We start from the raw sequence: 7500 nt of genomic DNA on the forward strand, positions 1-7500 counted from the left end.
TATTTAAAAGTAAATAAAGATAGCTTGTAAGGTGACCTGCGCTACTTGTGTGAACCAATAAGATGAAATCAATAATTGTTGTTATTGTTTTCATCAGTTGATAAAGAAGGATATTGTCCAGTGTAACACGCCTCTTATCTGTAAAGAGAGGAAGAAAGTGCTATGGACCATAGTGGGTGTGCAAGTTATATATATCAGTGTTGAGGAAACGAGATGATGGCAACTGAGCAAAGTAAGGCTTCCAGTGGAAAATGGAGAAGAAGCAATGGATCTCATCTGCTCCACCAGTCCAACAGCCAAACATCTTTTTTATTATTAGGCCATGACATTCATAATGTTCCACTTGTAAATTCATTTTGTGTAAAAAGAAGACAGTATGTGCTATTGTCTAGCAATCTGTGCAATATTTTCAAAATGAGGACTGTCATTTCTTATTACATAGTGGTTTTGATTCTGAAGTGTTACAATAGAGTATACACAAGCATATGTCATTCAGCAAAGCTAACAGGAACTAACTGTTGTTAAAGAGATTGGAAGAGCTTTACCAGTAAATCTAAACTTTTTTTTCTGCAGTAAAAATAGAGTAGAGCTTTCTTGAAATGATATTTATGCTTTTTTAGACAGGATTTGTGAAAGATTTGACATACAAAATGCAGCTGAGTCTACTGAAATGTTCTTGTATACTTTTTATCTTTTCTGTTTCATAACTGTTCACTGATGCAACTTCATTGGGTCAACGACAGCAGCACATGTTATTCACAACATGAAAGGGAAAAAAATGCCTTCCCGAAAGGAAACTACCGTTGACTCTGAAACTTTAGGATCACATCCACTGCTGGCATCTTGTATATTTTATTATCATTTATTAGCTTTCACCCCTCATTTTTATGGTATAGAATGCATTATTCACCCCCCAATATATATGTATATACAGAGAGAGTGATGATACGTCTGTGTGAGTGTCAAGTGTGTGAAGATGTCCATGGGGCCTATTTGGTTGTTGAGATATTTTCATTCCAATGCTTGCTGTAGCCAATTTCAGTTTTCAAAAGTTCCAATGGAATACTGAATTGTAAATTGCATTGGGAAGCAAAAAAGTGAAGAGGATATCGTAGGAGTTGAAACTGTGATGTATTGCCTCAATTTCAGTTTCATATTGTTTTGAGTTATAATAGTGAATTATCAATTTTAGGATTCCACTGCAAACCAGAAAATGAATTTTGTTAAAACCAAATTCCATTGTATTGTATCTATTTGTCTGAGGAAGATTTGAAACGGAAGTACATCATAAGTCACCAATATCAATACCCCAACTGTCTTTTACAAGATTCGGCATAGCTTCATTTGATATATACTGAGGGCTCATGATGTTGGCAGGATTACTTCTTCAGACCTCTGTGAGTTTTCAGAATCACAGAAGCATAATTTGAGTATTGCTGGCACTATCTATTATACCAAATCCTATAGATAGCCTAGGGTAGTATAGCACAATCATTCTGAAAAACATTTTACATTGGTAGATCGTAAAAAAGAAGGATATTAGAAAGAACATAAATATGTCATAACTATTTATAGATTAATGAGAATAAGTACGGATTTGAAGTAATATATTTATATAGAGGGACATATGCACACATTTATGGGTTAACATTCTCAAGCTTAGCATTCACAAATGTGATAATACATGCGCTTGACTAAATTATCTGTAAAAATATAAAAAAATAAATGAAATATATAAATGTAGGAAAATAAGAAATCAAAAGATGCACTCACAAGAAATCAAAACTAATTTAAAGAAGTGAATGAAATCTAAGCATACAGTACAGTAGAAAGTATTGACAAATATTGAATATTTTTAGTACTTAAAAACAACTAGGTTAAGGTTGAAAAATGTTAGGGTGGAGCATTGAATGCAGGCATCATTCTTCCAACCCCTCTCAACTGGAGCAGTGGACAGCATCACTGTTAACATTGCTTTCCTTTTATACTGATATCAAAGACATGTGCATATTGCTGTCGTATATTTGCTTTTTTGTTGTTGAGAAGTAGAGGGCTTCTTGTGAATTAAATCCTTTATTATTTTAGTTCTTCAAGATGCTAGGATGATCATAACCCAGGGAAGGATAAAGATATATTATGTGCATAAGTACTTATTTATTGTACTGTACATTAATGTAAGAATAGTTATGATGTATTTGTTTACATTTTATGCCATTAATCTTTTAACCATGTAAAATGTCTTTAGGAAGGATGCTACTACCATAGCCTGTCCATATGGTAGTCAAATAGTACTAGCAGATTCCATAGAATGTATTTGCAATTTTTTTATATTCACATGGGGTCTAGGAACATAATCCTTGCATGTCATCAGTCTAGTATATGAATATTTACAAGGTCAGTCCGAAAGGAAGCCAAAACTATTTAAAAAGCAAATTTATTACTATTTTCAGAGGAATCAGACTTGGCTCCTTCAACATAATCCCTGTCGATACTTTTGTTCCAACATTTTTTGCGGTTCTTCATTATCCCTCAAAATGCATTGGGAGTAGTCTATCAACAGTGGAGGGGACTGTGGTGAAGGGGAGAAACCTTAGGAAGTTGCAGGGAAAGCAGTAATTTGGTTTCTAAAATGCATTGGTTTCTTTTTGGAAAAACCTTGTATCTGATGATGCCACTACAAGTTTGTTTTTGTTTTTTGTTTTTTATGAAGCAAAAATTTTTGATGTTGCACAAATCATTTGATGTACTTCAATATTTTTGTCAGTTTGCATCACCGAGACCACATTCATCATATTTGTCTCATGGTTATGTACATCACAGCAAGGGTGGGATTCCATCGTATCACATTTCATTCATGCTACATTACATCATTTAGTGTCAGTCATTATTATTATTGTTATTATTATTATTATTATTATTATTATTATTATTATTATTATTATTATTTCATTATCTTTTTTTCAATGTGCTTCCTTTCAGGCCTGATACAATAACTTGAAACTTTTGAGGTATTTGAGACTTGACATCATTTTATTTTGAGAGACTGTTTACTTCAATATCTTTTTTAAACATTTTACTGTGCTGTTGTGACAATGTAGCATTGTTTGGCTGTAGGAGGTGACCATCAATAGCTTCATGTACCACGTGTTGTGAAGAGCCACAAAAACTGCAGTGTGTGGGCTAAAAACCCAAAGGATTTCAGATCCGCATCAGTTCATTACCATTGATGAATGGGAATTTTGCAAAAATTGCAATGGTTCAAGACTGGTTCTGAAGAGGGCACAAATGGCATTATAGGTCGCAACCTCTAATGCAACTTCACCTCAAGTCATGTTGTTTGTTTTGTCAGGATAGAAATGGTCATAATTATTTAGCCAGACAAGTTACAGACGCAAGTCGTTGGCCATTTTGCCGGGCTTGTGACACGTGATGTTTTGCATTTGCACACTTTTATCTGTTTGGTATCAGAGCCATAGAGCTATTGTGGGAGACCAATCCAGGAATATCATCAGTCATTGTACTAAAGTGCTGTATATTATTTGCTCTTATTAAATGTTATTGCACTTCAGTTTAATAATTTGCTTTGTTTAATCCAATAATAAGTATTAAAACAGGCTTCAGTACAGATAAGAAGTTCTGCAGAATTCACAATGGTTACTAGACCTACAGTAGGGAAACACAGAAGCAAGTGTACGTCAAAAGAGAATCAACCTGTTATGAGAATTTCCATTTACTGTGACTGGATCAGATGTTGGAAAGGAAAGTGTGAGTCGGTCTGATTGCAACATCTTATCTAAATCTCCTCCCTCCACCCCTTTCTCTCTCTCTCTCTCTCTCTCTCTCTCTCTCTCTCTCTCTCTCTCTCTCTCTCTCTCTCTCTCTCTCTCTCTCTCTCTCTCTCTCTCTCTTTGATTTTTCTTTTAATGTGGGCTTAGACATTATGCCAGAACAAACTCTTCAGACTCAGGAAAGGGCACCTCATCCATTCAGAATTTGATTAGTCATAAGCTCACTCTCCGCTCAGAATGCGTAGGACGATGGATTCTTGTAGTATTAGTTTACATGTTGGTGAATGAATGTACAGATTTATTAAAGACATTGCTATTACATATACCAGCACTTGAAGACCACATCAGTCTTGTTATTGAGGAGGTAAATAATTGATTGTTCATTGAGAAGGAAAAAAAAAGTATGACATTGCAACACAATCCTAAGCATACTGATGGTGGAAATTACAAATATTTTCTTAGGTTGTTAGATCGACATCAGACATTTATTGTAATTTACAGTAATGTAAAGATTTTTTTTTTTTTTTTCTCATTTATTCAGATATATTTATAAGGAAATGTAAGAATTGAGGTCACCTTCTCTGAATGCTGTTTGTTTAGGTAACTAATTTGCCTACGAGTGTTGTGAGTAATGTGTTTGGATCTTTTATCATTAAAAAAAATACCCTTCCCCCACAAAACAGGATAGCTGGTTTTTGAAAGACGAATGAGGTTTTACCCTGATGATTATTTTTCTCACTTTTTTTCCAATATGTAAATTGGTTTAGAATTATTTTCAGTATGGAAGTAATTGCTTTTATAAGAATTCAACCCCTTTATTTGTGATCTGTTTTTTCATTTCTTATTTTCTCTTGTGTTATAAGTTGCATGAAGTGTACTGTATGTGGAATTGTGGTAAAGTGATAATGCCAAATGTTCTGAATGTACTTGATTGCTTTCCATCAGTATTTCAGTCCAGGTGATGATAAACCAGAGAGAGAGAGAGTGATCATCTAAATGCATCTTTTAAAAGTCTTCAAACTGCTGTGATAAATCATGTCAAAAAACTAAAAACTACCATGTGTCTCACCTTGTGTTCACTTATTACGCCTGAAGTAAAAAAAGATAGCTAAAAAAACGTTTGTTCAGAGATGTTGTACATAGGGAAGCCAAATTGAACTCTTGTCATTGATTTATACAAAGTAAAAAGATTTGTCAGCATCTAACATGCAAATAGGATTTGTAATTGAAGTGATGGGTCAAACTTGGGTCTGGCAAGACAAGCGTTTTACCATTTAAATCCTTATAGCTTTAATATTGTAATTCAAGTTTTGCATCATTGAGGTTCACTTTTGCTAGTGGTCCTGAGCCCAGCTGTTTTTTTCTTTTTTTTGTATAATTGTTTTATTATTATTATTGTTATTCCTTACTACACATCACTTTTATGTCAGCTACTAAACTTTTGTTATTAAAGCCCCTGATAGGGAAGATTAAAATCCATTTTAGTACTTATCGACTTCGATGCTGTAACGTGCATTCAGAGTGCAGGTCTTCTTAATTATTGTTTCTACATTTGCACTGAAAGATATGAATTTGTCTTCCATTTTTTTAATATTATTTTCGGCATAGGTTTTTAATTCCATATTACTCCATGTTATGCTGTCTTAATATGTTATTTATTGCTAGATTGACCCTCCTGTACTGTGGTCTGACAAAGCTTTTCTGCTAAGATATCGATCATAAATGCAGTAGTCATAATGGTAATTCTTTTGTCAGTTTAAATGCATCTGGTAATAGTTTTACGGCAAGTGTTTCATTGTGATAATGATCTCATGTAGGCCTCTGATATACTCCATTAATGAATAATAATAATCTTGCTGACGCTGATGCCGCTGCTGCTGCTGCTGCTGCTGCACTGCTGCTAACTAGCAACAGATGACTTAAACTGAATCTGATGACTTTATCTGAGCCTAACTCAATCTTTTACTGCCTGTGTACATGCTACTGATGATGATGAGGATTATCTCCCTTCTCAATGTGTTTGCAGTCTGTTCATGTCTACTTATTTTGATCATGTCTCTTTCTTCATCCATATGTGCTAAGTTGGAGTTACGTAACACTTTTTTTTTTAGGTAACTCGGGTTATTATAAGAAATACAAAAAAGAAATTTCCACTTGGTTAAGTGCTGGCAAAGGGTTTTATAGACCTTCATCCATTGTCCTGTATGTATAGATTGTTTATAAGATTCATACATATTTCCAGTTTCAGAACATAACATTTTGCATAATCATTTCTTTCACGTCATCACATCCATATATTTTCATTGACAATGTCACTCAACACACTCGTGTATCGTGGACAAACTTTGAAGTGTCACCACTCACACATAACACATTGTTAGTCAACTCATACACAAATCCTAGTCATTTTACTTAACTGATTGACTGATTTTCCTCGACTTCTCCCTCCCTTCATCCCTCCCTCACCTCGGTCACAATCTAAGTCATGTTCGCCCATTTGCCTGTCCAACTTGCTCAGACCAGCCGACCTTAACCATTGATGGAAGCATACGGAACGTCCTCCTCAACGTCCTCCTACTTCTAATCCTTCTCCACCTCCTCCCTCCCTCCCTCCCTCCCTCCCTCTCCTCTTTCCTTTTCCACCCTCTTCTTCCTCCCTCTTCTCCTCCACCCTCTTCTTCCTTTTCCCTTTCCTTCCACACTCTTCCTTTTCCCTCTCCCTCCACCCTCTTCTTCCTTTTCCCTTCCCCTCCCTTCTCTACCTTCCTCCTCTCCCTCCCTCCCACGTCGTCGTCGTCGTCGTCCTTCGATTGCCATGACATCTCTTGAACCCTTATACTAGTTTTCCCATTACCGTCGACGTCTTTTACTATTTTTTTCCCTCCTGTCATTTCTTTCTTGTGTTCTTTCTTACCACACCCTCCCCATCACAACTAGCTAGTCTTTCATCCTTGACCCAGTGTATCCACTAGCTTACCCCTCCTCCCTCTCTCTCCCTCTCTCTCCCCCTCCCTCCCTCCCTCTCTCTCCCCCTCCCTCCCTCCCTCTCTCTCCCCCTCCCTCCCTCCCTCTCTCTCCCCCTCCCTCCCTCCCTCTCTTCTTCCCTCCCTTCTTCCCTCCCTCTCTTCTTCCCTCCCTTCTTCCCTCCCTCTCTCCTTTCCTCCCTTCCTCTCTTCCCCTCCTCTCTTCCCCTCTTCCCCTCCTCTCTTCCCCTCTTCCCCCTCATTCCCTCTCCCATTCTCCATTTTCTATGAATACTCTTGCAACTAAAACATCGTCCCCAATACATGGCATCGTTACTGCACGGATCATGGCCTCCTTGATCTGCTCCACTACCATCACAGTACATGTTCCCTCCCCATCCTCATCCTCCAGTCTCTCCTCATTCTTACGTCTCACCCTCCTTTCCCCGTTTTCCCCTTATCCCCTTCCCCCTTTCCCCCTTTCATCATACCATAAGGCTCACCTGACGACCACCCAACCTCACCCATCCTCGCCCCCTCCTCCTCCTCGTCCTCCTCACTCACTCACTATGGCTCCTCATCCTGTGCTATTATATTAATGTCAATATTTGTTGATGTTGTGAGTGTTTTAAAACCACCACTACCCTTCATATTTTGTAGAATATGAGTCACTATGGATCACTTAAATAAAGACATTTCATGTAATTTGTTGTTTCACTGTGGTCTTCGTGCTGTTTGTTTGTGTGTAT

At 37.0% G+C, this 7500-nt stretch overlaps 1 protein-coding gene across 1 annotated transcript in view; it reads left to right on the forward strand.

Moving 5' to 3' along the window:
- The window catches only part of slmb (beta-transducin repeat containing E3 ubiquitin protein ligase slmb), a gene marked incomplete in the record, with an annotated part of 33520 nt that extends 26064 nt beyond the window's left edge, over window positions 1-7456 (forward strand). The window contains 1 exon segment of the mRNA XM_070129222.1: window positions 1-7456. This exon segment is cut by the window's left edge and continues 668 nt beyond it.
- Window positions 7457-7500: the final 44 nt, after the last annotated feature.

The sequence above is a fragment of the Penaeus vannamei genome, chromosome 13 (assembly GCF_042767895.1).
Source record: "Penaeus vannamei isolate JL-2024 chromosome 13, ASM4276789v1, whole genome shotgun sequence".
Lineage (NCBI taxonomy): Eukaryota > Metazoa > Arthropoda > Malacostraca > Decapoda > Penaeidae > Penaeus > Penaeus vannamei.